Genomic DNA, 14058 nt, shown 5'->3' with positions numbered 1-14058 from the left:
CCAATCCCCCCAAAACCTCAAAATTCTAATCAACACAATCTGGAACCACAACATCCCAATTCAGTAGTTAACCTTTCCTCCAAACCTCTCTCCCAATCCGAAACCTCTGTCCTATCCAAAGCCTCACCTTCAGCCCCACTCCCAGATTCAACCAAACAGCCCTCGTCAAAGATTTACTGTCCTACACTCGTGCTCTCTTCTGGAAGTATCACTTTGCCACAAAGAAAAATGATCCTAATCCTACCCCTAATGATCCAACTCCCCAAGACACTATCCAAATTGAACCCTGCCTGGAACAGTTCCGTCCTCCGTCACAGCGGGACCCACCTCCTCTTCCTCAAAATCACCCTCTCCAAACCTTCAAGGAATTTCTGACTTCCAGCCTTGCCTCTCAATCCTTCTTAAAAAACCTTAATCCTACTCCCAACATCACCACTGCTGAAGCCCAGGCTATCCGTGATCTGAAGGCTGACCGGTCCATCGTCATTCTTTCGGCGGACAAGGGTTCCACGACCGTGGTACTTGATCGTCGGGAGTATGTGGCTGAGGGACTGCGTCAGCTTTCAGACAACACCACATACAAAGTTTGCCAAGGTAATCCCATTCCTGATGTCCAGGCGGAGCTTCAAGGAATCCTCAGAACCTTAGGCCCCCTACAAAACCTTTCACCTGACTCCATCAACCTCCTGACCCCACCGACACCCCGCACCCCTACCTTCTACCTTCTTCCTAAAATTCACAAACCCAATAATCCCGGCCACCCCATTGTAGCTGGTTACCAAGCCCCCACAGAACGTATCTCTGCCTATGTAGATCAACACCTTCAACCCATTACGTGCAGTCTCCCATCCTTCATCAAAGACACCAACCACTTTCTCGAACGCCTGGAATCCTTACCCAATCTGTTACCCCCAGAAACCATCCTTGTAACCATTGATGCCACTTCCTTATACACAAATATCCCGCACGTCCAGGGCCTCGCTGCAATGGAGCACTTCCTTTCACGCCGATCACCTGCCACCCTACCTAAAACCTCTTTCCTCATTACCTTAGCCAGCTTCATCCTGACCCACAACTTCTTCACTTCTGAAGATCAGACATACCAACAATTAAAGGGAACAGCCATGGGTACCAGGATGGCCCCTTCGTATGCCAACCTATTCATGGGTCGCTTAGAGGAAGCCTTCTTGGTTACCCAGGTCCGCCAACCCAAAGTTTGGTACAGATTTATTGATGACATCTTCATGATCTGGACTCACAGTGAAGAAGAACTCCAGAATTTCCTCTCCAACCTCAACTCCTTTGGTTCCATCAGATTCACCTGGTCCTACTCCAAATCCCATGCCACTTTCCTTGATGTTGACCTCCACCTGTCCAATGGCCAGCTTCACATGTCCGTCGACATCAAACCCACCAACAAGCAACAGTACCTCCATTACGACAGCTGCCACCCATTCCACATCAAACAGTCCCTTCCCTACAGCCTAGGTCTTTGTGGCAAACGAATCTGCTCCAGTCCGGAATCCCTGAAGCATTACACCAACAACCTGACAACAGCTTTCGCATCCCGCAACTACCCTCCCGACCTGGTACAGAAGCAAATAACCAGAGCCACTTCCTCATCCTCTCAAACCCAGAACCTCCCACAGAAGAACCACAAAAGTGCCCCACTTGTGACAGGATACTTTCCGGGACTGGATCAGATTCTGAATGTGGCTCTCCAGCAGGGATACGACTTCCTCAAATCCTGCCCTGAAATGAGATCCATCCTTCATGAAATCCTCCCCACTCCACCAAGAGTGTCTTTCCGCCGTCCACCTAACCTTCGTAACCTCTTAGTTCATCCCTATGAAATCCCCAAACCACCTTCCCTACCCTCTGGCTCCTACCCTTGTAACCGCCCCCGGTGTAAAACCTGTCCCATGCACCCTCCCACCACCACCTACTCCAGTCCTGTGTAACCCGGAAGGTGTACACGATCAAAGGCAGAGCCACGTGTGAAAGCACCCACGTGATCTACCAACTGACCTGCCTACACTGTGACACATTCTACTCCGGAGTTGGGAACTTGCTCTTCAATATATCCTCTCTTCCCGTTATCCACCAGGCCTCAATCTCCGCTAATTTCAAGTTGCCGCCACTCATCCCTCACCTGTCATTCAACAACATCTTTGCCTTTGCACTTCTGCCTCGACTGACATCTCTGCCCAAACTCTTTGTCTTTAAATATGTCTGCTTGTGTCTGTATATGTGTGGATGGATATGTGTGTGTGTGCGAGTGTATACCCGTCCTTTTTTCCCCCTAAGGTAAGTCTTTCCGCTCCCGGGATTGGAATGACTCCTTACCCTCTCCCTTAAAACCCACATCCTTTTGTCTTTCCCTCTCTTTCCCTCTTTCCTGATGAGGCAACAGTTTGTTGCGAAAGCTTGAATTTTGTGTGTATGTTTGTGTTTGTTTGTGTGTCTGTCGACCTGCCAGCACTTTCGTTTGGTAAGTCACATCATCTTTGTTTTTAGATATATATATGTCTGCTTGTGTCTGTGTATGTGCAGATGGATATGTGTGTGTATGCGAGTGTATACCTGTCGTTTTTTCCCCCTAAGGTAAGTCTTTCCCCCTAAGGTAAGTCTTTCCCCCTAAGGTAAGTCTTTCCGCTCCTGGGATTGGAATGACTCCTTACCCTCTCCCTTAAAACCCACGTCCTTTCGTCTTTCCCTCTCCTTCCCTCTTTCCTGATGAAGCAACCGTTGGTTGGGAAAGCTTGAATTTTGTGTGTATGTTTGTGTGTCTATCGACCTGCCAGCGCTTTCGTTTAGTAAGTCACATCTTCTTTGTTTATGAAACATTCCACGTTGGAAAATATATATAAAAGCAAAGATGATGTGCCTTATCAGAATAAACTTTAACTACAGAAACATGATAGTAAAATGCTATACTGCATTCATTTATGGAAATAACATGCTGCAGACCTGCAGAAAATTCCATATTTGCTTTCAATAGCCTTTGCAAAAAATTTTCTGATGTTAGCAGTTTAATGCTCAATTGTTTATGCATAGCATGGTGGATAGCTTCTTGAATTTTTTCCAATGCTATTCTAGCACCTCCTACACTGTTTGCTAATTCTCTCATTAGCCTAACTATGCCTACTTTGCTGCCCAGTGTTTTTAGATGATTCTATTTTATACCTAAATACTTATTTATGGTAACCATTGTATCATTATTATACTGCAGTAATTCCATTGTTCTTTAATACATTCTTTTAGTTGTGTTTAACAAGCCTTGCTCCATTCCCGTATTTTGTGTAGTATCCCAATCCACTATTGTTGCTGTAGTTTTCGCTACTTCTTCACTTGGTTTATCGTACTATTCAAACTTGAAATGTCGTCATCTGCTGTACTGAACGTGGTTTTTGGTAATTCCTCACCTGTACTCAGCCATCCCCTCTTCCTCCGTCACGAGAATATGGAATTGTACCTGTCACATGCTGTGACAACTGTCTCAGCATATCATAGGAGAACTTAAGTTCATAATATTCATTTCATATATCCCCTAACATATTGCCCTGTTTTGCTTCCTTTAGTACTTTTAAAAACATATCTTGCAATCTTTTCACTTTGTTCCTTACCTCCCAGATGTCAAATGTCAGTCTCAACGACCACCTGTGATTCATGAGGACTATGTCCGGCTACTGCACGAACTAAAGTCCATTCTGTAAAGACTGGTTGACAATTCCTTCTGCTCCAATGATGAGCAAGATCATAACACTTGCTATACTCCATGTAGGCGCCATGCTTACTAACACACAGAGGAAATAATTTATACATGAAACAAAGGAAAAAATCTTACTGTTACCCATGTGTATCTACATCCACATGTATGGCCTGTCCTGTAGTATTTCTTTACTCTTTTGCCCTCTTAATTCTAGTTCATGGCATCTCTGCTGGTACTTGAAGAAAGGAATCTATGGCCCCATGAAAAGGTTTAATTGTATTGAAGTTCATCCTGGTAATTGTAACTTTACATTTACAGCTGACTTTACCTCAACCAGTTGGTAACGACCTTTTATAGGTGACTTTACATCAAGCAGTTGTTAAGAACCCTGAAACTTTGTTGAAAACTTTTTGGTCTTATCTGTGGGAGTGTAAGGGTTTGCAAGTAATACCCATTGACCTATTCAGTACTGTGGTAAATCCATCTCACTCAATCCCACACACTCTTGATGTGCTAACCTTTCTGTGTTGTCCATTTTTATCTTTTGCCAGACTTCCTTTAGAGTTTTTGTGAATACCTTAATGTTTTCATGTTATTTTCCCAACTTTGGTTGAATCCATCAAAAGGATGAAGCATTTTTCTTCCATATACCACCCTGTAAGGTGATAACCCTTTTCGTACATGAGGTTTTGAACTGAAGGCACACATTACATCCCAGTCTAGGTGTTGAGAATTCATGTAATGGCTTTGCATCTTGGATTTAGACCTATGAACTCTTTCTGTTTGACTGTTTGTCTGTGGGTGGAATGGACTTGTATGTAATCTCTTAACTTTGAATAAATGATACAACTGCTTAATGCGACCGGACATGAAATTTGTCCCCTTGTCTGTAATAACTGTTTGTGGTACCCCAAATTTAAGTATCCAATGATTTACCATAGTGTGAGCTGCTATACTTGCTTTCTGACCTGGCATTGCCACCATTACCAGATACCTTGAGAAGTGATTGATAATTGTTAACACATACTTGTTACCTGATGGACTCCTGTGAAACAGCCCCAAAATATCTGCTCCTATCATTTGAAATGGATAGTTAGATCTTTTGATGGTGTAAATCAACACATTGTGCACAAGGAATACACTACTGGACATACTGTTGAACATCAGTGCATCTTGTTCTCCACCAGAACCTTTGTGTTATTCTTCTGTCCCTTGTTCTCTTAGCCGCATGACCCAATAACATATGACCATGTGCTTATCGCAGTTCTTCTATCTGCAAAGCTGCTGGAACTACAACACACAGTCCACACTTGGTTGATCTACAGTACACAAAACCCCATCTTGTATGACAAACTTTATAACTGTTTGCAATGCGTCTGACACACTTTACCATTTGCTTGTGCTACCATCAGATCTTTTAGATCAAATACAAAGACTTTCAATGCCCTAATCTTCCTACTACGTGTGTCTGCATTTGTGTGTATTAACACCTGGTTTCTGAATCACATCGTATTGAAATTCACTTAGTTGCAAAACTCTTCTCATTAGACGACTTGAAGGATCTTTTAGCTCTAGTAGCCATTTTAAAGCTGCATGATCAGTAACCAGTGTGAACTTTTGTTCGACCTTAGTAAGCTGACGGGGTTCTTGTGCAACTGGGTGCCCTTTCCCAAAGCTGTATCACTTGCATCACATGACAACATTAATTCTTTTGAGAAATCGGGAAAAATCCAAATGGGATCTGACGTTAATACATCTTTTAAATTTGTGGAATTCTACTTGACACTCAGGTGTCCAGCTAAACGTAATACATCTCGGCAATACTTTTGTTAGTGGTTGTGCCATTTCAGGAAATCCCTTCGTGAATTTTCTATAGTAGTTTGCTAATCCAAGGAAAGATTGCAATTGTTTAGCTATCTGAGGGACCAGAAAGTCATATACTGCTGATGTAAGGCATGGATCTGTCCTTATTCCATCTTGGATAATTGTATGCCCCAGACAGAGTACTTGTGACTGTGCAAAGTGACACTTGTCAATGTTAAGTATAAGTTGAGCCTTTCTCAACCTGTCAAATACCATCTCGAAATGCTGAATATGCTCTTCCAAACGTTTTCCGAATATAATTATATGGCTGAGATACATCATGCATTTGTTTGGATTTAAACCTCTGAGGACTCCATCTAATAAACATCAGCCCGAAAGGCATCCTACAATATTGGTAGTGACCAGAAGTCATGGTAAATGCTATTTCAGGTCTTTCCTCAGGGTGTACCTCAGTTTGATTATATCCACTTCTTAAATATAGGGTTGAAAAGAACTTGCACTGATCCAAATTATCTAATGTGTCAGTAACATTAGGGATCAGGTATAGATCTGTTACTGTTTTTCATTTAAGAATCTGTAGTTGCAACATTTTTTTTGTTCCATCTTATGACTTACCCACAATCATGATACTCACTGACCATGTTCTGTAATTCCATCTGATAACTGCTGATTCACCATTTCCTCTACTAAAGGCTGTAAATGCTTAGGTAGCCAATACTGTTTTCTAAATACTGGTGGATGATTGCCAGTTGGTATTCTATGTTGTGTGATCGGTGGAGCAGGTAACACTCCTTGTGGATTGAACGGGTCCCTAGAGCATAGTAACACTGATTCCATTAATGTCCTATCTTCACCCTAAAGGTATTTAACTTTTTCTCGCAACACAGGTATTTCGATGGTTTTCTCTGTTCTACTTTGTACCCTAGAATTCTCAGTATCTTCCTCTTTGAGAACCTCTAATGTGGCTATCAGTAATCCTTTTGGAAGTCACAATTCATCTCCCCCAAAATTACCCAGTCTTATTGGCACCATAACCTGGCCGTTAACATCTCTTGTACATGTTACACACCTATGTACAAAACAATGTTGCTCATCCAACATGCCATTAACTAGTTGGAGGTTCTACCAAATGCACTACACCTTGTGGAATGTTATTATGTACTGGTATGCAGATTAGTTTTGCTGTGTCTGCTGGTACTCTGTCATGCAAAACAACTTTGAATGTAATTATATACAGTTTATTCAAAGCTATCTTTGAAATGGGTGCATTTTGTGATACAGAAACATTTGCAGCTGTTATACTCAATGGAAATAACTTACCACTGAGTTCAATTGTACATTGCCAAAGGCTGATTCTAGCATGGTGCCTAACCAAAAAATCTAACACAAGCATCACAGTGATACCTTGTCCCTCAGTTGACAACACTTTCATTTCCCACGAAATCTTGTGTTTTCCATTTTAAACACAACTGTGTTGTCCCAACTGATTCAACTGCATTGCCACATATTGTGTGCAACCTATACTTTGGCTCTTGTAGTCTGCTCTTAACCATGAGGTACAGACTGACAATCGATGGGTTCTGTCCTTTTCATAATTTAACCTGTTCTGCAAGAGCTGATACTGTGTCTGCTGTAGTAGCTGCTTGCATTTTTGCCATATTTGTGCAGTTTACTTTTTTATCACTGTAGGCCTTATACACCACACACAATATACACTACAGTCAATATCAAAATTTACTTATTATTTCGTCTCATTTACACCCAATGACAGTTCTTAACAAAGCTCTCTTTTGCATGACCTTACTGCAAGTGGAATGTATTACAGGAATAAACCTATCATCACAAGGTGCTCTATGCCGAGACAAACTACAGATTTTAATCTACTGGTACAAAATACACTTTACTATAATTCCCCTTAAATTCAGATACTAGGTTTTGCAAAAAGTAACTCTGAACTCACTGTGTCTTATTCTAGACATGATCACCCCCAAAACGTATTTGTGTGAGAAACAAAGCATTTCATTGACTCACCCCACAGTTGTAACTGCTGTTGTGGCTCTGTACGAAATGCTTCATACAGCCTTCTGATGTAGATGCTGCAAGTGTCAGAAGCACCACCAGTTCCTGACATCAAATTTGCAGAGACAAATTTTTGAAGGTGTAAGTAGAATTGGTTCTGTGTCATTAGGCACTCTCCCAGTTCACTTCTTACCAGTTTTCCTGGGAAAGATGGTAGTGACCTATTGTGTCATAAGCGGCCTTAAGCCTACTCAAGGCAGCTGAAACTGCACATTTCATTCCAGCTGTTGCACTAGAAGTTCACCACTTGCAGTGGCTGCAGCACAGGCAGTACTGTGACACCATGGCAGTGAGTGACGGCAGTGCATGTCTTGAACTTACACATACCAACTTAGGAGGTGTTCCGTCTTCTCCAACTCACCATCCTTCTTTGTTGTCCGTTGTACTGTGATGATGGTGCCCATGTAGCCATGAAGTTTGACGATATTGGCCTGCCATCCAGGCAGGCACTATTCAGTTCACAGTAATGTCAGGAACACTGGTGTCTTGATCCGGGTGGGAAGGTAAAACCTCAAGGTCCTCCCATCTGTGACAGAGGCAGACTGTGGTGTTGAATTCTGTGACTTGTGATTATGGTGAGAACGCAGGAAATCTACACCAGACTTGTGCCAGATGTCACTTTGCTGCAATCAGTGTGAATGTCATGTACATCATCCATCTGTCTGACCGATTGCATTATGAGCTAAACTGAGGAGGTATTTATGGAGCAAAGTAGTGGCAAATGTTTACCTGACGTCATTCATCATGACTGCTTAGGGCTTGCTATTACAAAGTTGTCAGCAGTTTTCCTTCAGCTGAACTTCCGTTATGAGTTTGTTATAGTATAGAGCTGTTTTGTAAAAGCTCTTGGTAGTGTTTGTTGCATTCACCATATCCTTTATTTCATCACATAATGAAGAGATGTGGCCCTCTTTGGTCACTCTAACCCACTACATTCTGCTGAAGTCTGCTGCCTGGCTCACCAGAAATGCTGATGTTATGTTTTGCCCTGACCCAGTCTCAGTGGCAAAATGTTTCCATTGCGGACGCCTCGTGTCAACATTGCCATAATGTAGCAAGATAGCTTCGCACTATTACCAGTGGCAACAGTGAAAGACAGATCAGACATGCATTGCACTACTGAACAACTGTGTACTGCATAAATGAAGGTAATACTGAGGTGGCACCAGGGTCTACAGCCTTTTCTCCTTATGCAGGGAACATTTCCAATAGGACTGGCCTTATTTTGTGACAATAATGTGAAAAGTGTGTTTTTTGACCGTTATCTAAGATTAGGGTAATTTTTAGGTTTCATAAAGGATGATCTTGACTTGCAAAAAACAGGTGTCTACCATACACCTTGCTGTTGTGACATGTCATACATTGATTGGACTACCAGGACTTTGGAGGACCAATGTACAGAACATAAGCATCATATGCATTTCCAGAATGAGATTTTCACTCTGCAGTGGAGTGTGCGCTGATATGAAACTTCCTGGCAGTTTTACTGTGTGCAGGACCGAGACTCGAACTCGGGACCTTTCCCTTTCGCGGGCAAGTGCTCTACCATCTGAGCTACCCAGGCACGACTCACGCCCCGTCCTCACAGCTTTACTTCTGCCAGTACATTGTCTCCTACCCAAGTTCGAGTCTCAGTCCGGCACACAATTTTAATCTGCCAGAAAGTTCCATATCAGCGCACACTTCGCTGCAGAGTGAAAATCTCAATCTGGAAAAATCCCCCAGGCTGTGGCTAAGCCATGTCTGCGCAATATCCTTTCTTTCAGGAGTGCTAGTTCTGTATGGTTCACAGGAGAGCTTCTGTAATGTTTGGAAGGTAGGAGACAATGTACTGGCAGAAGTAAAGCTGTGAGGATGGGGCGTGAGTCGTGCTTGGGTAACTCAGATGGTAGAGCACTTGCCCACGAAAGGCAAAGGTCCCGAGTTTGAGTCTCGGTCCAGCGCACAGTTTTAATCTGCCAGGAAGTTTCATATCAGTGCACACTCCACTGCAGAGTGAAAATCTCATTCTGGAAACATCCCCCAGGCTGTGGCTAAGCCATGTCTCCGCAATATCCTTTCTTTCAGGAGTGTTAGTTCTGCATGGTTTGCAGGAGAGCTTCTGTAAAGTTTGGAAGGTGGGAGACGATGTACTGGCAGAATTGAAGCTGTGAAGGCACGTCGTGAGTCGTGCTTGGGTAGCTTGGATGGTAGAGCACTTGCCCGCGAAAGACAAAGGTCCTGAGTTTGAGTCTCAGTCCGGCACACAGTTTTAATCTGCCAGGAAGTTTCATCATACACACTTATAACAGCTGAGAAAATCTGCGTTTATGAAATACTATCTTGGCACCAGTCATCATATGGAATAGAACAACATGGAGACTCTGGTATATACTTACAGCTGTTGGGACACTGTAATCAAGGAAGCACTTGAAATTAAGTTAGCAAGTAACCTTATAAATAGACATGGAGATTTTTGTTTAAATTTTTCTGGGACTTCTACTCTCTCCCTTTTCAAAAAACAGAGGTACAGAGTTAATGATACATTATTCATTGGGTATTAATTTTCACTATCAATAACTTCTGATGTCAGTCATCTTTGGTTGTTTGATCGCACTAATGTGTACACTGTGTGTGTGTGTGTGTGTGTGTGTGTGGGTGGGTGTGGGGGGTCGCGCACGCAGTTTTCATGTTGTTGGGGTCTTCAGCAGTCCAGACACTGATTCGATTATCCTGTGTGAGTCTCTTCATCTCTGAATAACTAACGCAACTTACATTCTTCTAAATCTGCTTACTGTATTCATCTCTTGGTCTGCCTATATGATTTTTGCCTCCTCCTCCTCCTCCCCCCCCCCCTCCCCACACACACACACACACACACACACACACACACTCTTTTCCCTCCAATACTAAATTGGTGAACCAATGATGTCAGAATGTGTCCTGTCAACTGTTCCCTTCATTTAGTCAAGTTGTGCTACAAATTTCTTGTCCCCCCAATTCTATCCTCCCTATTAGTTATGTGATCTACCCATCTAATCTTCAGCATTCTTCTGTTGCAACACATTTCAAAAGCTTCTATTCTCTCGTCTTGTCTAAACTGTTGATTGTCTAAGCTTCACTTCCAGACATGGCTACACTTCAGACAAATACCTTCATAACATATTTCCTGGCACATACGTCTGTATTTCATGTCAACAAATTTCTTTTCTTCGAAAATGCTTTTCTTGCCATTGCCGGTCTATATTTTATATTCTCTCTACTTCAGCCATCATCAGTTATTTTGCTGCCCAAGTAGCAAAACTCATCTACTACTTTAAATGTCTCATTTCCTAATCTAGCTCTTCCAGCATCACCTGATTTAATTCAACTACATTCCATTGTCCTTGTTTGCTTTTGTTGACATTTATGTTGTATCCTCCCTTCAAGATACTGTTCATTCCAATCAACTGCTTTTCCAAGTCTTTTGCTGTCTCTGACAGAATTACATCATCTGCAAACCTCACAGTTTTTATTTCTTATTCCTGAACTTTAACTCCTTTCCAAAATTTTATTTTGTTTCCTTTTCTGCTAGTGAATTGTACAGGTTGAATAATGTTGGGGATAGGCTACAACCCTATCTCACTCTCTTCTCAACCCCTGCTTCCCTTTCATGTGCCTTGACTTTTATAACTGCTGTTTGGTCTCTGTATAACTTTTTAATAGCCTTACACTCCCTTCATTTTACCCTTGCTACATTGACAATTTCAAAGAGAATATTGTGTGTTATTTTTCTGAAATTGCTCTCTATAAACTTAGGTTTTAAATTCCCTTCCACAGTGCTTACTTGCTGCAACTTTTGCTCAAAAATAACTGGATGTGCACCTGTGAAATATTGGCAGTTGCCAGTGACCTCACCCGTGTACATTTCTGTAAGTTACATGAACATGTACATGCCGGGAGAAACTCAAGTCCCACTTGTACCTTTGATGATATAAAAGAAACTACAGGTCTGGAGAAGGTAGTGAAGGCAGAACATTACAAGAGACTAAACTGAGTTATTCATAAGGATGTGGATTTGGGAGTAGTGATAGAATGATGGACAATTTCATTGGGCTGTGGAGAGCCTGTTGAACAGGCTACTTCTGAAGAGGTATGTAATGCCAGGGTCAGTATTTGTTGTGGCTGGTGGGCAGTAATATGAATGTTTCTAGGAGTGTGAGAGAATATTTCCTGAGAGATTTATAGACTAGGTGTCAGGGATTCATTCCAGTGATGAACCTTGACACTGATTATGCCTCCCTCACATTCCAAAGCAGTCCACTGTCAGGTCAGTGTCACATCCTACACTTCTGGTCATGTACAGAAAACTGTGTTGAACAAGTGTTTCAACAGCACCTCATTTTCCAGGCACACTATATGGCCCACACCCCTTTCGGTGGCCAGTATCAACACAGCTGAGGAACTCAGTTCACAGACTTCATGATCCCTTTCTTGGTGTCCATGCAGTAATTGTCATAGACTCCTCTTCCCATTTTCCATATGTCAACCCCACCAGTTGACAACATCCTGTCAAATTGAAGTGCTGTTTGCAGATATCTGTGTTTCCTTTTTTGTGATGAGGTTTTTTTTGGAGCCATCAAAGAGATAGAAGTCAATATTAAGGAATGTACTTTTGTGGGTGTGAGAAATCTGGTGAAATAATGTAATTAATTTAGTCCACCTCAGCTCCCTGGAATGAAGAACCAGGTGATTTATCCACTGTGACCAGGGAGTAGACGGAGCTATGATGTGGTTGTGATGTGAGCAATGGTGGACTCCCCAACAAGAGATGCTGCTGAACAATTTTTTTAATAGAAACAAATGATGTACTGTATATATTCATACTATTAGTATTGTTCTTTCAGCTTAAAAAAAAAAAAAAAAAAAAAAAAAATTGACATGTTCCACATCGACGAGGATCTCCTCAGCATGGATCTATGGAACGAAAAACTAATCTAATCTAATCTAAGGCACCACAATTAGAGTTGATTGTAGTGCCGGCACAGCACCCCAAGCATTTTAGTGCCAACATTGGTGTTGCTCCTGCTGTTCCATTGCATACCCCAAATCCATCTCAGATGTGATCCGAATGTGTGCTCCTAAACTGGGACACACACACACAGTCTGCATCTGTTTCATGTTCGAGGGCCAGAAACAAGAGATCCAGAAGTGTTCTGTGAGGCCACTTATATAGGAGCCCCACCAGGGTTCACTCATTGACAGATATGGACCTGTAACGAGCTTGGAAGGTATTGAGCACTGAAGCTAATCTCGCAGACCTTAATATTTTAGTATTTGAATTTTAAGTGTTCTGTTTGCCCACTTGAGGCTGGATGGAAAGGGTGTGTGGTAAGATATTAAATGCCATTGCATGTTCAAAACATTTTTAATTTAGTCACTCTAAACTGGGGACCATTGTCAGTTGTCAGCAGGCAGGGCACACCCTCTGTTGTAGAGATCCTTTCCAAGGCTCCCACTGTGTTGGCTGCTATTGTCATCAACTGGAGGGGACTAACCTATGGGAATGGGAGAGGAGAAGTCCACAGTGATTACTATATGGTCACCAAGAAAGGGTCTTTGTAGTCTGCATGAACTAAGACACACAGCTGTCTTGGCACTGGTCATGGATAGAACAACTGGTGTGGGGCTGGCTGGTGTGCCTGGCGAATGAGGCATTGTAAAACGATGAATTCAACATCATTGTCCACGCATGGCCAGTAGATGTTACTCATCTTCAAAATCCTGCAGTGGGAGTGATGCAGGACTTGAAGCACCTAACATTGTAAGTTGGACGGTACCATCATCTGCCATTGTTCATCATCTTCTGTAAGAAGCACCACTCATTGCATAGCCTGAAGTTCTGCTGCAGATGAAAAAAAGTAGTGAAGGCCAGGTGGTTCTGCACTGGTGAGCTTGGTATGTCAACTCGACTGGACATACTGCAGGACCTGTTGAAGAAGCAGGTCACACCTAGATGATGTACCAACATCCCAGGAATTTATAGGGAACTCATCAAGCTGTCTGACTGAAAAAAAACTGTCACTTGATGTTTAAATTCATATTCCAAACCTATCAAAAGATGAAAAAAACACATCTGCATTAGAATGATGAGCAGAAGTGTGATTGTGAATGGAGTGTTGGAAATTTGTCAAATAGAGAGCCAGTCAACGAAGACTATTGGAGTAAACTCTAGAAATTTTACCTTAGGTCAAAAAAGTGGCAAGGGTTGTTTTTGGCTGTAAATAAGAAAAAAATTACTATCGTACAAAAAAAAAAGAAAAACTCAAAATTTATAGATACTAGGGATGATAGTGCTTTCTTTTAGACTTGTGAATAATGTTTTTGAGCGAGAGTAAGTGTCTGTGACATAAAAGCAATTGATCTCTCTGTGCCATGCTCTTACAACACCAGCGGCAGGTGGGGCCAATAAATCACAATGCAAG

The sequence above is a fragment of the Schistocerca piceifrons genome, chromosome 5 (assembly GCF_021461385.2).
Source record: "Schistocerca piceifrons isolate TAMUIC-IGC-003096 chromosome 5, iqSchPice1.1, whole genome shotgun sequence".
NCBI lineage: Eukaryota > Metazoa > Arthropoda > Insecta > Orthoptera > Acrididae > Schistocerca > Schistocerca piceifrons.
This window is presented reverse-complemented; position numbering follows the sequence as displayed.